This window comes from Kogia breviceps, chromosome 7 (assembly GCF_026419965.1).
Source record: "Kogia breviceps isolate mKogBre1 chromosome 7, mKogBre1 haplotype 1, whole genome shotgun sequence".
In the NCBI taxonomy this organism is placed as follows: Eukaryota; Metazoa; Chordata; class Mammalia; order Artiodactyla; family Physeteridae; genus Kogia; species Kogia breviceps.
Genome location: NC_081316.1, coordinates 41,602,590 through 41,622,501, shown reverse-complemented (window position 1 = coordinate 41,622,501; position 19,912 = coordinate 41,602,590). Strand labels below are relative to the sequence as shown.

The 19,912-nt window shown below is 40.5% G+C and overlaps 1 protein-coding gene across 1 annotated transcript in view; it reads right to left on the bottom strand.

The window, feature by feature from the left end:
• The window catches only part of PSMA1 (proteasome 20S subunit alpha 1), a 119,755-nt gene that overhangs the window by 92,590 nt on the left and 7,253 nt on the right, over window positions 1-19,912 (bottom strand). The window lies entirely within an intron of this gene.

Genomic DNA, 19,912 nt, shown 5'->3' with positions numbered 1-19,912 from the left:
CCACAGAACTGGATTAATCCTAATCTTTGGTTATGACACTCTCCTTGTTGGTTTCTCCCTCGCTCCTTCCTTCCCTCCTTGCCCTGCCCCTTTCCTAATTACTCCCTCTCCTAAGGAATCTTACAACATCAACACCTTATTCAGAGTGGAACAGAACTTTAGGATTCTCCTGCCCTCCCCTCATTCCCCTTCCAGACAACTGTCTTTAGTTATTGGGCTGAGTTTGAAATTTTAGTAAACACTGAAAGTGACAGACTTGCCACATATGGAAGAAAAAACTGCCATTCCTTTTGCTTTCTCCCAGAATTCTAAGTGCATCCCAAAAGCTCAAAGGAAGGGTGTGGTTTTGACTCAAACTTTGCCCTTTTTGCCAACCTCAGGGAGTCTGGGTTGTAGGAGGAATGTAACAAAACCTGACAATGGACAAGTCTAATGTGGCTTGGAGTTTTATTATGAAACTTCTGTGTAGTTCTGCTTTTCACCCAGTTGTGTCATAAGAAAACAACCAAAACATTCATTTCAGTTTCTGCTAACCATCTTTTAGAATAACACAAATACATATTCAGTATTTAAATATTCTGTAATGTAACTAGCAAATTATCATAAGATGTTGAAGATGTATTATGTACTGATTCATAAGTCAGTTTTAAACTATTGCCTTACTTTCCTTTATTATAAGTATGATCATATGTATACATATGTATCCTATGTACAATACCATAGATCCATATAAAAATATACACATTAAAAACACAAACAAAATATTGGGACTTCTCATTATTTTTACTATGTAAACAATTTATATTTATTAAGGAAAAATTGGATAATGCAAAAAATTAGAAAGAAAGACAAATTATGTATGGGACAATTTATCAATTTATTCTACTGGCAACTGATATCATGCTAGGTGCTGAGAAAAATACATAGATGACTAGGACATAGACTGTAACCTATAGGAGAGAGACATAACTAAGTACATGTATTTTGAATATTCAGTGAAAGGTTATATTTGTCAAGCATCTTCAGTATTCCAGTATCTGCCTGTTACCTTTAACTCAGTCATTTAGAGATAGAGTCTGTTTACCCAGAAATCAGATGATCTGTGGGTACCTGGGCTGTATCATTGTTTAACTTGAGGTCCGGCTCTCTTTAGCCTGCGTGTATCTGAACTTCATTCTTTAGAGAGGCAGCAGTTGGAAAGAAATCTTTCCACTTGTTACATGGGCTGGGAGGGCTGGGTGGATGAGTGACAAAAGGTTCAGTGTTGATAGTGTCCACTGAAGATAAAGAAACTACATTAAGATCAAGGTAGGAAAGGGACATGGTTATATAGTGTATTAATGACTCATTCCAAATTTTACAAGGACAACCATCAGGCAGAAAGTTTTTTCTCAAGTAATTTTAAATAAAATTTTGAAAAGGATTTTAACAAAATAGAGTTTAGTCAATAATGTAATACTTTTTTTTTTTTTTTTTTTTTTTTTTTTTTTTTTTTTTTTTTTGCGGTATGCGGGCCTCGCACTGTTGTGGCCTCTCCCGTTGTGGAGCACAGGCTCCGGACGCGCAGGCCCAGCGGCCACGGCTCACGGGCCCAGCCGCTCCGCGGCATGTGGGATCCTCCCGGACCAGGGCACGAACCCGTGTCTCCTGCATCGGCAGGCGGACTCTCAACCACTGCGCCACCAGGGAAGCCCTGTAATACTTTTTTAATCAGTATATTAAGTCACATAGTGATCGTGTAAAGCTAGAAGCCAGAAATCAACTGGTTTTACTTGTGCCTCAATGTGTACTATTAATGGTAGACTTCCATTTGCTTCAGATAATTAGAACTGTATTTCTACGATTTCAAGATAGTTATGCTGGGAATTATACAGACGAAGTAAAATTGTGAGACCCTATAACTATGATCATTTAACATAACAAGGAACTGGAAGAGAAGTATGTCAGTTCTTCTTAGGTAAGGTGGTTGAAGTAGCTGGACACAAAGGAGAAACTGAGTATCATCTAATTCTGGCTTTTTTCCACTGATGAAGCAAAACCAGACAGTTTCTAATTCTCCCTTGATTATGATTTTTACACACACACACAAAACTTCTAACAAAATCAACATTAACATAACCTATTGCTTTCATTTATCCATCTGTGTACCAACGATTTATCCAGAAAATATTTATTATGTATCTGCTATGAGGGAAAGTACTTTTCTGAACACTGTATTACCAAATGCCTCAGTTGAAGAACAATTACATGTCGTGAGATATGATTTCATATAATAACAGGAAGCTTCTCTGAGAAACTTGGAGTTTGTTTATAAAATAGATGAGTTTAAATTTCAGGAGCAAATAGCACTCAGTTTTCAAAACTGAGGGTTGTTTGTTTGTTTGTTTTTTACAGAACACTCCTAAACTACCATGCAATTCTCAGTTATGAGTTTCTACTGCTAACGATCAAATGAAAAACGCTTCCCATGGCAAGGAGAATCAGCAGTGGATTATTTGACTCTCATTGTGGTTTATTTCATTACGCGATGAGTCACATTTTTTTCCTTTGTTAGTTACAGAGGTTGAGAAAAATCTGGTGGCTGTACTTTACATAGGCTACAAAAAATAAATTGTTGTTCCCCAAACTGTGTATCTGGCTCCTAAGTCTCCCTCCAGAGTCCTGGCTGTCTTTTATCCATTGCTAACTAGACATTTCCCCACTAGTGCTCTACAGGCACACAAACTTCGTGTGTATGAAGCCGAACTCTGTGTAGTAGTCCACAAGCCTAGTCTTGAATTCTCTCACAATTAACAGTACCACCATCTACCTAGTTTATCAAACTAGAAATTGGATGCGCATTTAGAACCTGCCTTTGCTGGCACTCCCATAGTCACTAGGTCATCAAATTCTGTTAATTTCATCTTCAGAATAGATTCTTTTTTTTTTTTTTTTTTCTGTACGCGGGCCTCTCACTGTTGTGGCCTCTCCCGTTGCGGAGCACAGGCTCCGGACGCGCAGGCTCAGCGGCCATGGCTCACGGGCTCAGCTGCTCCGCAGCATGTGGGATCTTCCCGGACCGGGGCACGAACCCGTATCCCCTGCATCGGCAGGCGGACTCTCAACCACTGCGCCACCAGGGAAGCCCCAGAATAGATTCTTTACTTCATCATCGCCACTGCTTTAGTGCCACTCACCCTTATATATTGCCTGGACTATTGCGAAGACCTCCAAAATGAACTTCCTGCTTCTGGTTTCTCAATACTCTAGGCCATCCACTATATTGACATTAAAGTTATCTTTTCCTAACTTAAATATGCTCATGTCACCCTCTCTGAAAGTCTTTAAACAGACCCTGACTAACTACAGGATTAAGTCCAGTCATGTAGCATGGCCTTTAAGAATCTTTATAATCTGGTCCTAAATGTTCTTTTCAGGCCCATCTTTCCACAAGTATTATGTCTTTCTGCCAAATGGGACTGCTTGCCTACATATACCATGCATGCCCCTTTTATAACCATGAGCTACTGAATATGCTTTCTCTGTGTAGAATCTGCAGTGGGTAAACCCCTACTTGTCTTTCAAGATGTATCTCAAATATTATCTCTTTTGAAGTCCTCTGGAAGAGTTAGTACCTCTTCTCTCTGTGCTGGGCTATTCTTTGCTTGACCTTTTTGACCCCCTCTCTACCATTTTCCATCTATCTTGTGCCCTGGGAAGCTGACCTCTTTGGACAATATTAACCAGGTTTTCTCTGACTTTCTGGTGGATTTGAACAATGGGAGGCCCTGGAAGAAGCTCAGAGGACAGAAGAGAATAAGATTGTAGTAATATTTCATTAACTCCCTCCCTCCCAGGCCTTGGATTGGCAAGGGCTGCATTAATCTACCAAAAAAGTTCCTGTTGGAAACCTCCCTTATAGCTAGAGCTGCCTCTCTGGATTTTGATAATAGCTCCTTTCCTTTGCCTCTTTAGGACTAAGGGTGGGAGCAGTTTCTCAGTGTTGGTGCTTAATTATCCCTAACTCTGCTTATACCTTTCTAAATAAATTATTTTAAACTCTCTTTAATCACTCTTTTTGAGTATGCCATCTGTTACCAGTCCTGACTGCTGTACTCCTTTAGTGCCATTTAGATATCTCCTTGGCTGTACTTAACACCTTGTATTCCAATTATTTTTGCCTACCTTTTCATTTCCCCCATTAAACTCCTTAGGGCAGGTCTGAATCCAGGGAAAGAATCCTGTGACTAGGTAGAGAAAAGCCTTCTTCTCCTAGGAAGGTTTTGCAAAGACCAGGGTAGTAAGTGCAGATGCCAGAGCAAGGAGGGATCTCTGGAACGTGCAGAAAACCTGAAGGACCTGGGAGGAATCTTTGAGAATCAGGTAAGCAACTGCCTGCCTGCCTTGATTAGAGGAGTCAACCTGGCTGAAAAGAAAAATCAGAAAGTGGGGACTGAAAAATCTGACACAACTAATTAGCTTTGTCAATCTCAATCTCACTTGGGCTAAAGTCTGAGAATCTTGGCCTGACATTTGGAATCCAATGATAGAGGCTTTCAGGTTTCACCTAATAAGGGGACCAAGAACTATAAACAAAAGGGCAATGATTCTAAAAACCATATAAGACTTCTTAAACTTCCATAATTGTTGGAGATGAGAGTTGGAGGATCCCAATCAATAGCACTTCTCCTTCCTGCCCAACTTTTCAACAAATTGAGAAATGAAAGATTAAGATAGGGCTTCCCAGGTGGCGCAGTGGTTGAGAGTCAGCCTTCCGATGCAGGGGACACGGGTTCGTGCCCCGGTCCGGGAAGATCCCACATGCCGCAGAGCGGCTAGGCCCGTGAGCCATGGCTGCTGAGCCTGAGCGTCCGGAGCCTGTGCTCCGCAATGGGAGAGGCCACAACAGTGAGAGGCCCGCGTACCACAAAAAAAAAAAAAAAAAAAAAAGATTAAGACAGATGGGGTCAAAAATAATAATGATAATAGCAATGATAGCTCAAACTTGTGGAACACTTACTTTGTAATAGGCACTGTTCTAAGTGCTTTGTATATATGAACTCAATCTTCACAATAATTCTGTGAGTAGATACTCTTAGTCCCATTTTTGTAGGTGGAGAAATTGAAGCACAGGGCAGTTAAGTAACTTGCCCAAAGTCACATGGCTGTTATTAAGTGGCAGATACTTGGGTATTAACCAGTTTGGCTCCAGAGTCTATGCACCTAACCATTACACATTGCCTTTTGAAATAGAGCACATTTATTATGGATAAACTTGATGTTGGAGAATGTGATTTGTATCTATGAACAAGAAGGATTCCTAATACTGAACCCCTGGTCATGGACAGTGCTGAACTTCTGCAGGCTTCTTACATGGGGCTTGTTTCTGGAAAACTTGGGGAGTGGAAAAGCAGAGAAATTATCTTCCTTACAGGCAGGCTGTCTGCAAGAAGAGGGACTTCTCTGGTGGTCGAGTGGTTAAGACTCCGTGCTTCCAATGCAGGGGGCATGGGTTTGATCCCTGGTGGGGAATTAAGATTCCTCATGCCTTGTGGCCAAGAAAAAAAAAAGGGAGGTGGCGGGAGAGAGAGTGAGAGCGAGACAAAACAGAGAGGCAGACAGACAGGGGATAAACAGGGAGCTTGCGTAAGCATGCCACTTTCTCTTTCCATTGTCATCAATCAGATTAAGTAAATTCTCCTCTCCTGGGAAAAGAGTTGAGGGGTGGAGGAAATTAGGGGTATTACATTAGTGGAGCCCCCTCCATCTGGAAGGAAACATCAGGAATGGGAAGAGATATGTTTCTCCCTCAATGTGATGTCCCTATATTTATTACTTTTAAAATTCTCAATATCAGTGCTACATTGTGCTGAAATAATTTGCTTGTCTGTCTCTCCCTCCTCCTTCCTGCCTCACTTACATTGCTTCTTTTTTTTTTTTTTTTTTCTGTTTTTTTTAAAATTTTTGGCTGTGTTGGGTCTTCACTGCTGGGTGTGGGCTTTCTCTAGTTGAGGCGAGCGGGGGCTACTCTTCGTTGCGGTGCACGGGCTTCTCATTGTCTTGGCTTCTCTTGTTGTGGAGCACGGGCTCTAGGTGTGCAAGCTTCCATAGTTGTGGCTCGCAGGCTCCATAGTTGTGGCGCACAGGCTTAGCTGCTCCGCAGTATGTAGGATCTTCCTGGACCAGGGCTCGAACCCGTGTCCCTTGCATTGGCAGGAGGATTCTTAACCACTGCGCCACCAGGGAAGCCCTACGTTGCTTAACAGCAGAAATCTTTTTCTATTAACCTCTGGATCTCTGTTTACTGGCCCATGGTACACACTCGATAATTGCTTGTTAAATGAAAGAATGAACAAATCGGTATTTTTCTCTAATTCCTAGAAAATACAGAAGTAGGAATTTAACAGCATACTAGGATTTGTTGTTAGCTCAGGAATCGATTAGCCATTTCAGAACTTCAGCTTCCTGGCTTGAGATCATCCTGAACCTCTTTAATTCCTGGTTTTATTTTTAATATAAGGGCATAAGAGGTGAGCTGGAGAAGCTGAAAGCTTTCTACTTACTGCTACTGCTACCCATGGCTTTTGTGCAACTGGAATCAGACAAAGTGGTGAGGGACAGCATACCCCAGCAGCTTGGCACATAGCTTGGTTATCCCTTGTCTAGAAAAAAGAGGACTTGGGCTTTGGTGTCCTTCAACCTAGTGTTTTTTTTAACATCTTTATTGGATTATAATTGCTTTACAATGGTGTGTTAGTTTCTGCTTTACAACAAACTGAATCAGTTATACATATACATGTTCCCATATCTCTTCCCTCTTGCTTCTCCCTCCCTCCCTCCCTCCCTATCCCACCCCTCTAGGTGGTCACAAACCACCTAGCTGATCTCCCTGTGCCATGCAGCTGCTTCCCACTAGCTATCCACCCTATGTTTGGTAGTGTATATATGTCCATGCCACTCTCTCACTTCGTCACAGCTACCCTTCCCCCTCCCCATATCCTCAAGTCCATGCTCTAGTAGGTCTTTGTTTTATTCTCATCCTACCCCTAGTCTCTTTATGACATTTTCCCCCTTAGATTCCATATATATGTGTTAGCATACGGTATTTGTTTTTCTCCTTCTGACTTACTTCACTCTGTATGACAGACTCCAGGTCCATCCACCTCACTACAAATAACTCAATTTCATTTCTTTTTATGGCTGAGTAATATTCCACCAACTTTGCAATTTACTAGCTGTGTGACCTTGGGCAGATTATGCTTGTAGCCTAGAGCTGTGTTCTAGTAGGTTTTAGGCAGCTCCCTTCTGTGAGGACATCATCTGCTTTTCAGAAAGACTTGGATTTGACTGCTTTGATGGAATTACTCATGCCCTAGCTCATAGCCTCCTTTTCCATTTTTGAAATCAGCCTGCTTTATCTTCCAGACATCAGATTCTGCTGTTTGATAGCATGTGACTATCGAGAAATGTGATTATTCCTCTTACTTTATCCTGTTTTTCTAGTTTGTGATTGTATCTCAATTAACTATTTCCTTAGTTACTGATTGACTTAATGGAATACAGCTTCATTGACATAGTTGTGAACTTTGGTTACCACTAACATCTATTTGAATCACAGTAGCTTGTCAAATTGCCCTGATATTTTTACTGCATCTTCCAGAACCACTGAAGCTTATTACCAATGGTCACTTCAAAATGCGTCAGTTATTTTTGCCTCTCAGTAGAGTTATCCAAATATAACATGTTTCCTTGACCAATCAATCCTGTGTATCTTGTACCTGGGAACACATATTTCTGGTAATGCTATATGAAATTATCCAACACTTAAGCATCTAAAGAAATGGTCATTTATAAACCAGGGCACAGAAATGAGTAACTGGGAAAGACTTCAGCAAGACCCAGTTTTTCAAAACTGGACTCCTACTGTATTATGGGACAACTTTTGTCAACTTGCTTCAATTTACTAATCCTTTCATGATCCTCCTATTGCAATAAGCCAAGTTCATTCTTGTCTTCACAGACTGCTGATTCACAGATTCAGAAACTATTCCCCGAAGGCTACTAAATAATAAATAGCAGTGACATTGGCCCACATTTACCTAGGTTTGTAAAATGTTTTGCACCCATTCTCTCACCGGATTTGAGTTCTAGAACAGAGGATCTTACATGGAGCCATCTTTACACTAGTAGAATGATGATTCTCTGTTCTGTATTTTCGACACCCTGGCTGTGTTTCTGCCTCCAAGGCCACTGCTTATTTATTAATGCATTTAACTAACATTTATCGAATCTCCTCCTGTTTTAAGCAGTGCGCTAGAAATTCTGGGGGAAAAGAAAGATGAACATGACATGGTTCCTGCATTTAAACCAGGGAGAAAAATTTAAAATTAACCAAAAAGGGACTTCTCTGGTGGCGCAGTGGTTAAGAATCCGCCTGCCAATGCAGGGGAGACGGGTTTGAGCCCTGGTCTGAGAAGATCCCACATGCCATGGAGCAACTAAGCCCGTGTGCCACAGCTACTGAGCCTGCGCTCTAGAGCCCGTGAGCCACAACCATTGAAGCCCGCGTGCCCTAGAGCCTGTGTACTGCAACTACTGAAGCCTATGTGCTCTAGGGCCGATGTGCCACAATTACTGAGCCCGTGTGCCACAACTACTGGAGCCTGTGGCCTAGAACCTGTGTTCCACAACAAGAGAAGCCACCACAATGAGAAGCTCAAGCACCTCAATGAAGAGTAGCCCCCGCTCGCCACAACTAGAGAAAGCCCACGCGCAGCAGGGAAGACCCAATGCAGCCAAAAAATAATAATAATAAAATAAAAATAATAAAATTAATCAACAAAGATACAATGTTAAGATACTATAATATATTTATATAAAGAGCTAAAAGAATACAGCAGGAAGAGAGGCTAATTCAGGCCCAAGATTTAGGGTGGGTTCAGTGTCAGAGAAAAGGAAATTATTAAAAAAGAAAAAAAAAACTAATAGCAAAACAAAATCCTGAAGCAAAGTAAGATTAATTTAAATTCATTAAAAAATTTTGTTAAATTTCATATTATAGATTAATAATTTTTTCTTGGGGCTGTGGGGGACTATATAATAGGAGAGATAGTTGTGAAATCTAACAATCAAGATGGGGTGTCACAACTTCAAAGAGGTTAGAAATCATTGTCCTGGTATCCTAGAAGTTTAAATGTTTGCTTGGACCTTGTTACATACAATTTCTAGGCAATGAGTACAGAGAGAAATTTGTGCCCAATAAACAGAACTAAAGGGTTTTTAATAGCAATCACTTACTTATCTTTTTTAAAAATTTATTTATTTAATTTATTTATTTTTGGCTGTATTGGGTCTTTGTTGCAGTGCGCAGGCTTCTCATTGAGGTGGCTTCTCTTGTTGCGGATCATGGGCTCTAGGCGTGTGGGCTTCAGTAGTTGTGCCTCGCTGGCTCTAGAGTACAGGCTCAGTAGTTGTGGCGCATGGGCTTAGTTGCTCCGTGGCATGTGGGATTTTCCTGGACCAGGGATTGAGCCTGTGTCCCTTGCATTGGCAGGCAGATTCTTGATGACTGCACCACCAGGGAAGTACCATTTACTTAACTTTATCTTAATAATTATGATAAGGTGACTACATGGCATCAGAACCTAGATGAGTATTTCCCATTTCATAAATAGGGACATTTAAGTTTTATACTTGAAGGATATTGGGAAAACATCCTTAATTCTCACTGTAAAGACAGCAGTGGTTTCCTTTCTGTTTGGTTACAAACATTCTTTGTTTTGTGTGTGTGTGTGCGTGTGCGAGTGCATGTATGAGAAATGGTGTTTTTAGCATTAGAACATACCAAAACCTCTACTTACTTGAGTTCTTTTTTAAAAGCAACTATAAAAGAAGAAAGAACAAACAGGATTTCCTCTATAACTAATATTGACTTAACTTTATAGGGTCGCAAGCCTGAACTCCTCTGTTTACTCATGAAACAGATCCAGGCTATTGGTCCATTCGGATTTACTTCCAAACTTCACAGTTCAGACTGCATAGCCAGTTTAACTCTTGGCCTCTCAGGTGACATGACTTTCAAGGGTAATAGAAAAGACACAGCAGTGCTGGGAGTTTGTGAAAGAAACCCATGCCCTGGCCCACTGCCCAGGAGACAGAGTCCCTCAGCAAAAGAGAGTTTCCACTGATTACACTTGAGACTTACCCCCTGTTTAGCCTTTGTCTCGAACCATCTGAATGTCAAAAGTGCTAATAAGCAACTGACTCACTGGTGGAATAAATTCAGTCTGGTGATTCTCTTTTGGAAGACTCTAACGACAGAGATACTGGCAATAAAACAACAAAGTAACTTCCTAAGTTTTGAAGTTGTCTGAGCTTCTCTCTTGTGAGATGGCATATTGATAACTGAGAGAGGGTATTGGAGATGTCATAGTAGCTCAGCTTCTTTTTGTAGATGAAGGAAGCCCTGTTTAGATTTTGTCCAACATCCTTTTCCTAGCTCTCTATCTTTTTTTATTTTACAAGTTCTCCGACATCTTTTTAAAAATTAATTATTTATTTTTGGCTGTGTTGGGTCTTTGTTGCTGCGCACTGACTTTCTCTAGTTATGGCAAGCGGGGGCTACTCTTCGTTGCGGTGCTTGGACTTCTCATTGTGGTGGTTTCTCTTGTGGAGCATGGGCTCTAGCCATGTGGGCTTCAGTAGTTGTGGTTCGTAGACTCAGTAGTTGTGGCTTGTGGGCTCTAGAGCACAGGCTCAGTAGTTGTGGTGCACAGGCTTCAGTAGTTGCAGTGCACGGACTAAGTAGCTGTGGCTCATGGGCTCTAGAGCACAGGCTCAGCAGCTATGGCGCATGGGCTTAGTTGCTCCATGGCATGTGGGACCTTCCCGGGCCAGGGCTTGAACCTATGTCCCCTGCATTGGCAGGCGGATTCTTAACCACTGTGCCACCGGGGAAGCCCTTCTAGCTCTCGTAAAAGTAGCAAGTGTGGATCCCTTCTTAGAAGCCCTGGAATTAGTTCATAGCTGTGACAATTGTTAGGAAAGTTTAATGAGACCTGGCAGTTCCCTGAGAGTCATCAACATATCGTAAAATTTGACCACTAACTAAGCTAATGCCAGAGGATAATAGCTTTGCATCCTCTCAATCACAGTATTATGCAATATATATATATTTTATATATATATATATATATATATATATATATATATATATATATATATATTTGTCCTAATGAAGACTCTGTGTGTGTGTATTCTGGTATAATTCATTTTCATTTTCCTGTACTGGCTCTTACATTGACCTATTTCAGACAGAGATGAAAAATGTGAATATATGTGTTTTTTATATATGTATAAACAGACATTTAGGTAATGGAAAAGGTCATCTTTGCGAGATGGCTAGTGGGCACAAGTGCATTTATTCATTTTAAGATTATGTTTCACTTTATAATTAGTGAGAAGCTTTTGTCAAGAATTTCAACTTCAATATTTCATGAAATTATCTCAAATAGAGCAATAGTGGTAATGAACTGGCACACAGCAACCACCTTTTTTTCCATTGGGTTAAATGTCTGTTTCTATAATAGCTTTACAATCATTTTTCTTTTGCATTCTCCTTGGAAACCTCATACCTCAGGAAAAATATTTCAGCCACTTTCACTCTAAAGGGCAACTCACATATTTCACAGTTCATTTAAAACTTTGGTCAAGGAGTTAACCTAATGTCACATCTCTCTATCCTATATGATAGTTCTCTGTGACCTGGAAAATAAAATTCATGAGATATACTAAGTGTTTTTTATGTGCCAGGCACTGCTGTAAAAACTTTACATTTAGTAACTCATTTAGTCCTCATACCAACCCTATGAATTAGGGTCAGCTCATCTAAATCAACTCATGTAGGCATCTTCTTGAATTTAATTCCCAATTTATTAATTCATTTATAAAATACTTACAGAATGTATGCAAAGTGCTAGGTACTGTCCTAGGTGTTCTAAATACAAAATATATATAAGGCTGGATACTCATTCTTTTAGGAGTTCAGGGTCAAGCAATTAGTAGCCCCAGTTGCAGCAGATTTGCTGGACATTGTATAATTGGTAGAGCATATTAATAAGGCTTCAGGCCTGTGGTATGTGGCTATCTATATGGTGAATGCATTCTTTTCTATTCTAGTTAGAAGAGAGGATCAGAAATAGTTCACATTCCTGTGTGACAGACAACAATATTCATTTAAGCTTTTGCCTCAGGGCTGTATTAACTCTCCTGACCTCTGTTATAATATACTCTGAAGACATCCAGACTGCCTGGAAATCCCACAGAACATCTCACTGGAGCATTACATTGATGGCATCATGCTGATTGTTCAGGATGAGTAAGAAGTGGCTAGTGTGCTAAAGGCCTTGGTAAGACACAGTGTTCCAGAGGGTTGGAGATAAAAATTATATGAAGATTCAGGAATCTGACCCTTCAGTGAAGTTTTTAGGGGTCCAAGGGTCAGAAGCACGACAAGGTATTCCCCTCCAAAGTAAAAGAAAATGTCTGCATCTTGCATTTGTTACCACAAAGAAGGAAACACAGTGCCTGGTAGGTCTGTTTGGGTTCTGGAGACAACACATTCCAAATCTATTATACAAATACTGCTCCATATACTGAGTGACACAGACAGCAGCCAGATTTGTGTAGGAAAGGTCCACATTACAGTGCAAATAGCCATACAATCCAACAGATCTTATGGTGTTGGAGGTGTTGGTGGTAAGAAAGATGCAGTGTCTTATGGCAAGCACCACTGGAAGAATAACAACGCAAGCCTCTGGGGTTCCAGAGCAAGACCATGCCATTTGTAGCATAGAATGATATGCCTTTTGAGGAACAGCTATTGGTGAGATATTAGGACTGGTAGAGGTAGAACGCTTCATGGGGCACCAAGAGACTATGGGTCCAGAGCTGCCCATCATGAGCAAGGTTCTGTTGGATATGTCAAATCATAAAGTCAGATGGGTCCAACAGCAGTCCATTGTAATATGGAAATGATACATCTGGGATTGAGCCCCAGCAGGACAGAGGACACAGTAAACTGTATGTCAGTCACCACAGTTGCAAACAGCACCTTTCCTCAGCTTGCTCCTACGGCCATATGAGGGGCCCTGTGCAAGCAACCAAAGGAGAAGGAAAAGCCCCAGCTTGATTTATGGATGTGGGTATAGGCTGAAAATGGACCATGGCTGCATTATAGCCATAGTCAAGGATAACCTTGAAAGACAGAGGGGAGGGAAAATCTTCCCGATGGGTAGAGCTGTGAACAGTACACCTAGTCATCTACTTTTTTGTGGAATGAGAAGTGGTCCAGTGTATGCAGGTATGGGAAGTGGCCTGGAAAGAAAAGAATTGGAAAATTGGAGACAAGAAGATAGAGGCATGTAGATGAACATTAAGAGTTTTGTATTACACATTACAGCTCAACAGAAACCATCCACCATAGAAGGGGAACTGAATAACCAAGTGTATATAATAACTAGACCATTAGACATAAGCCAGTCTTTGTCATTGGCCACCCTGGGACCGCCATAATTGGCACATGAACAAAGTAGCCATGGTAGTAGAGACAGGCTATGCATTGGTCCAATAAAATGGACTTTTCATTACTGAAGCGATCTAGCTTCTGCTGCTTCTGAATGTCCAACTTGTCAACAATGAAGACCAATGCTGATATATCATTATTTCTTGATGAGACCAACTGAGAGCTTAGTAGTAAGTCAACTACAAGAGTTTAGTGTCTTGTCCTCACAGAGATAAGATACCTATTCTGGGTACAGTCTTGTCTTTCGTTTTTTAAAAAAATATTTATTTATTTATTTATTTGGCTGCACCAGGTCTTGGTTGTGGCATGCAGGCTCTTACAGGGATCAAACCCAGGCCCCCTGCATTGGGAACGCAGAGTCTTAAACACTGGACCACCAGGGACGCCCCAGTCTTGTCTTTCCTGATTCCATTGCCTTCACCAGCACCACAGTCTGGGGGCTTAAAGAATGCCTGATCCACAGTATGAATCCCACACAATAAACATCTGAACAGGTGACACATTTCACTGTGAAGGAGGTACAGGCTTGGACTCATGACCATGGGGATGCATTAGCCATATCATATACTGCACCATTTAGAAGATCCAAATTCACAGAACACTGGAATAGCCTTCCAAAGGCACAGCTCTGAAGCAACACTCTGAAAGGATCCAGTGCCATCCTTGTAGAGAAAAGCTCAGACCTTTTCCTCCTCCTTCAGCTGGTCCTATGAGAACCCTCTCCCCCTCTAACCCCATATGGCCAGAGGTATCAGCACGGGGGAGGGGTGCTGTTGCAACTGTGGTGGATGACATGGGGATCTGGACTAAACCAGAAACCATAGGTGCCTTGTCCCAAGTAGGAAGAACACAATGAACACCAAACTGGAATCAGGAATGGCCTTACTTACATTACTTCCAGTAATCCACTGGGAGGGTTTGTGCTTCCTGTACTTGCAATTCTGGGCTCTGCTGGGCTGACAGTTCTGGTCCCCAGACGGGGTGCACTCTTACCAGGGGCAAGAGCAAGTATCTCAATGAAATATATAAGTTGTGGATCCTGCCAGGGCACTTTGGATTCCTTGTGTCTAGAGACCAGCACGTGAAAGAAGGAGCCGCCATTTTGGGAAGGGTAATTAATCACGATCATCAGAAGGTGGTGCTTCTTTTACACAACAAGGATAGGAAAGTGTGTAGAACTCAGGTGATCTACTTGGAAGCCTCCTGGTACTCCCTTGGTCCACTGTAACTATGGATGGACATGGGCAGCAGCCCTGACTTGAAAAAGGTATGATTGCCAATCATATGTGTATGAATACCCATCAGGAATGAAGGTCTAGGTCACACCCCGAGGTAAGCTAACAAGACTTGTCAAGGTGGTCTCTGAGAATGATGGGGATTTAAAACGGACAACAGAGGCAGGAGAGGATAATTACCAGTTGCAGCCCCAAGACCAGTTGCAGCAATGGGGGCTCTGGTTCATCTCATTAACCTCCTTCTTCTAAGTTTTCTCTCAGGAGGAAAGGCCCACGGGAAGCATGGAGGATCTGTTTCCTAGATCTGCATAGAGAAGCAGACTTGTCCAGAGCATAGGGTGGACTGTGGAAACCATGAAAATGTGCCACTCAAATCTGCTGTGGCAGATTGAGTGTTGGACCCAACCCTTACCCACTAGATCCACCCCTATTTTTGCACCAGGCCAATGCATCCCTTGGGCTTCTTCTAGCCAGTGATAGCACAGAAAGGGTACTAACCTAAGCCCATTTCTGTGATACAGGTACTCTTAGCAGGTGGCTTGGGCTTGAGGACTCCCCACTGGCCTGGCTGAAATTTTCTTAGAACTGTGCTGTAGTGTAAGCCTCTTTCTACCTAAATCTTTCCCCCCTCTCTCTTTCACTGGTGTCAGACTCGCATCACAGTCTGAAGGTTCTCTCGCTTTCTTTTCTTTATCCTTCACCAGCATTTCCCCCAGTAAATCTCTTGCATGTCTAATTCTATCTTGGCATCTGCTACTCAGAGGACACAAACTAACAAAATGATGACACTGGGGAAATGAGACCTTACCTAACAAGAAAATGGTAGAGTATGAAGACTGAGAACCTACCATTGTACTAGATCTTTAGAAACTGTTGATATAATGTTTACATTGTTATCTGAAAATACCAATCCACAATTTATTGTTTTTGCTACCCTAAAAAATGAGGAAGTGATAGCAAAGAAAATGAAAGTAGAGGAATCACTTCTTCTATCTTTAACAGCTCTTTCACTTTTTTTTTCTATTTACAGTTTCTATTATTACTTAAGCTATAGTCCATTGTACAGTCTCGTACTGTGCACATTTATATCACTTGGTATCTGAGCAAACATATTCCTATTACTAGAAAACCACTAAAAAATGTGTGCCCTAAAGTCCTAAAAGCATAATCTTAATTTATATAAATGGGAGAATATTGTTACTCCCTAGTCAATCATTTGAGAAGAGAACCAGACTTAGGAATCTTGTACAGTATTCTGATCTCATCTTTGCTATTAATGTTTGAATACACCTCTTGAATTCCTGAAACCATATCTTACTTTACTAGAAAACAGAGGTAAATAATTTGCTCTCTAAGCTAAAGAAAGACATTTGCCCAGATGGGTCTTTTATACAATAACCATACTTGATGGTGTGTGTGCGTGTGCATGTGCGTGTGCGTGTGTGTGTGTGATATAGGAAAAATAAACTTAAGCTTTGGGGTTGGAAGACCTGAACTCAGCACTTACAACTTGTAAGAAACCTGTGTAAGTCCTATTGCCTTATTGAGTCTTGCTCACCTCAGAGGTTGTTGCAAAGTTCAAGTGAAATAGAGCATGTGAAAAGGCTTTATGATGGTGATGATAATTAGGGATCTTCTGTGGCACAGCTTCTGATATATGACAGATGTATGTAGCTTAAGAGAAGCAGGAAGTTGATTTAGCTCCTAGTCTACTAGGGCTACCATAACAAAATATCAATACCACAGACTGGGTGGCTTAAATAACAGAAATTTATTCTCTCACAGTTCTTGAGACTAGAAGTCCAAAACAAGGTGTGGGCCAAGTTCGTTTCTCCTGAGGCTTCCCCCTTTGGCTTGCAGACAGCCGTCTTCTTGCCATATTTTCACTTAGCCTTTTCTCTGTGCAGACACACTCCAGGTGTGGATGCCAGTCATATTGGATTAGGGTCCCACCCTTATGATCTTATTTAATCTAACTACCTCTTTAAAGGTCCTGTCTCCAAATACAGTCACATTGGGAGTTAGGCCTTCATAATGTAATTGGGGGGATATAATTAAGTTCATAACACGGATCATTAAGTATATTCAAGGCCTTTCTAGATCCTACTTAATACTGTCCTGGTCTATCTCAGGATAATGTGGTTCCTGGACCTCCTGCATCAGGATCACTCAAAGTGCTTGGGGGAAATGCATATTCCACAGTCTCATCTTGGGTCTACTAACTCAGAATCTTTGGGGCTGGGGTTCAGCAATCTGTGTTTTTACCATCTGGATAAAAGTTATCTAGATGATTTTCGTGTACCAAAGTATAATAATTACCAAGATAATGGAAAGCACTTAGAGAGTTTGGAGTCGCACTGCCTGTGTTCAAATCCTGGCTTCAACAATTACTAGCTGAGTAATCTTTGCCAAATGACTTAATTTTTCTGTGTCTTGATTTTCCCATATGTAAAATGGGTATTATTACTACCTTCAGATTTCTGTGAGAATTAGAGATAGAGAATTAGAAGACTTAATGTGCTATATGTGCTTCATAATTTTTAAATTTTTATAATTCTTTTTATGTTCTGATAAAATAATAGTTCCATGAACACTTTCTTCATGTTTATGCTCTTTTTTTCTTTCTTACAATGCCCTCCTCTCTCATCTCTAAATCCTACCCATTTTTTAAGATGGACTTTAAATCCCACCTACTTCATGTCACCTTTCCTAATCCCTATTGCAATCTGGTTAACTCTTTGTGTATTCCCTTTTGCATTATAGTTATTTATATATGCCTTGTTCCCCACTGGCCTTTGACAAATGATCCCATCCTCAAACACACACACACACAAATGCAACACACATTCCTTCAGGGTACCTAGAACAGGACTTAAATGAATAACTATTTGCTGAATGGAATTGAAGGGGATCTATTTTTTCAAGCTGAAGATTTGGCTTAATTATTTGCAAAATTCACTCTCTTTATGCCCATGATATACTACAAGAAGTAGCTCATAATTTAGGGGCTGGTAGTGTACAGGAAAATTGGAAACAGAATTTTGACAAATGTAAATATTTGTAGGGAAAGCTAACATTTTCTGGATTCTCATATGCCAGAGATCAAATAGAAATGGACCCTTTAGTTCTTATTATGAATATGTGGCCAGAGAAACTGCTTGCAATGTAGCTCTGGAAGAGTAAAGAGCTTGGGAATGAGGTTGATGAAGAATGGAGGAATTTGGTTGTTAGAGAAACTTGGAGCCTACATTTTATTTTGAAACTGTTTTTAGTAAAGATTTAGTCAGGTTCATTCCTATGAAGGTTTGGATATGTCTGGTCTATTTTATAGCACAATAATACCTCATGGTTTCCTGGTTGTCTGGTATTTGTTTAAAGAGAGTGGGCTGCTGGTCCGGACAGCATTTGAGAGGTTATAACGAGAGGAAATCTGATATAAACCTTTTCACCTGTGAAAAGGAGGTGTCGCTGAGGAATAAAATCTGCCATACCCATGAGGTTTCCTGGTTAAAAAACCATAGTTTTGATTTGTTTAAAGTGTTGTCCATATTTGAGTGGATGTTAATCATCCTTCCAAACATGATTACACATCCCCAAAAGACAGTATTAAAATCTTGAATTTATATAAGGTTCTGGTTATTTTTCACAGTTTGCACTTACATTTAATATAGTTACCAAAGCACCAAACCATGCTAGAGAGTTGTCACTGGGAACAGGCCAGGCATAATTATACTGAAGACTGAAGTTAGGTTAACTGGAGCATTGCAGTGAATCTTGGTTATTTAGTAGGAAAAGAACATTAAATACACTTGCTTTTGTCTGAATTATCGGACCAGATATATTTTTTAAATGCTCTAAATACACAAATTTACATCTTCCTTTTCACTGGATCTAGTGACATGTTTACTATTTCCAGAATGGGTGAAAGTATTGTGATTTTCAATAAAGAATGTTAAATGAGATGATTTAAATGATCTTATCATCTAAGTCTTTTCAAAAAAGGATTTCTCAGTGAATTCAAAGGGATACAAGAAAAAAAAATCTCCACTTGGATTCAACCTGTTCAAAATGATATCCATAACCTCTATTCTCAGTGATTTCTCTAGTACTTCTTATACCTAGTTAATGGCTTCAAGATAGTCCAGTCACCTAGGCTAGACCTAGGAAACCCTCTTTGCATCCTCCCTTTCCCAATATGGAACTGATCTGAAAGTTCTATAGCTTCTCTCTACTAATTCAATCCTTCCTTTCCAAATTTACTGCCATTGCCTTATATAACTTTATCTTTCATTTGGCCTATTATAAAGGTTTCTTAAATGATTTCCTTGGCTTTGGTCTCACAGTCTACCAAACTATTCTTCATGCAGTACCAGCATTGAGATTTGAAACATACAACTAAAATTCATCATGCAAAAAAAAAAAAAAAATCAAAAATCAATCATGCCCTGCTTAAAAACCTTTAACAGTTCCTTATAACTCACTCACTTATAAATTCCAGGCTCCACAGGATGGCCTCTAGACCTTCCCATGATTTGACTTCTACCTACCTATCCAGCTTCATTTCTCCATGCCCATCTTCCCTCTAACCCAAATCATTCCTACCTGGTTACAGATCCAGAAGTGTCCATGCTGTTTCATGCTTCCATGTCTTTGCACATATTGCTCTGTGTGGATGCTCTACCTTCTCCTTGTCTACCTGGGGAACCTCTATTTGTTCTTTGGTACCCAGGCTAGCATCTCTTCATCTGTGAACTCCTCTTCATCCCACCACTATACTTGATAAGAGTTATGTTAGAGCATTTCATACTGTACTGCACCTGTTTACATATTTTCTCCTCTACCAAACTGAGGGCTATATCTTATTCAAATTTGTACTTTTAGTATCTAGGGCAATGCTTGGCACATGCTGAATGATGAATAAATTTTTGCAAACATAAATGTTTTCTTGTCTTCACTGTTTTACGTTATTATGGATGAAATTGGTTGTTAAGGTTTGATTTTTTTTTTTCTGTTTCTCCATGTTATCACTGACAGGCCCTAAATCAACATCTTTTCAGCAGAATGAGATCTAAGATATGTAGGCCCATAAAATTATGATAATAATGTGTAGTCACTC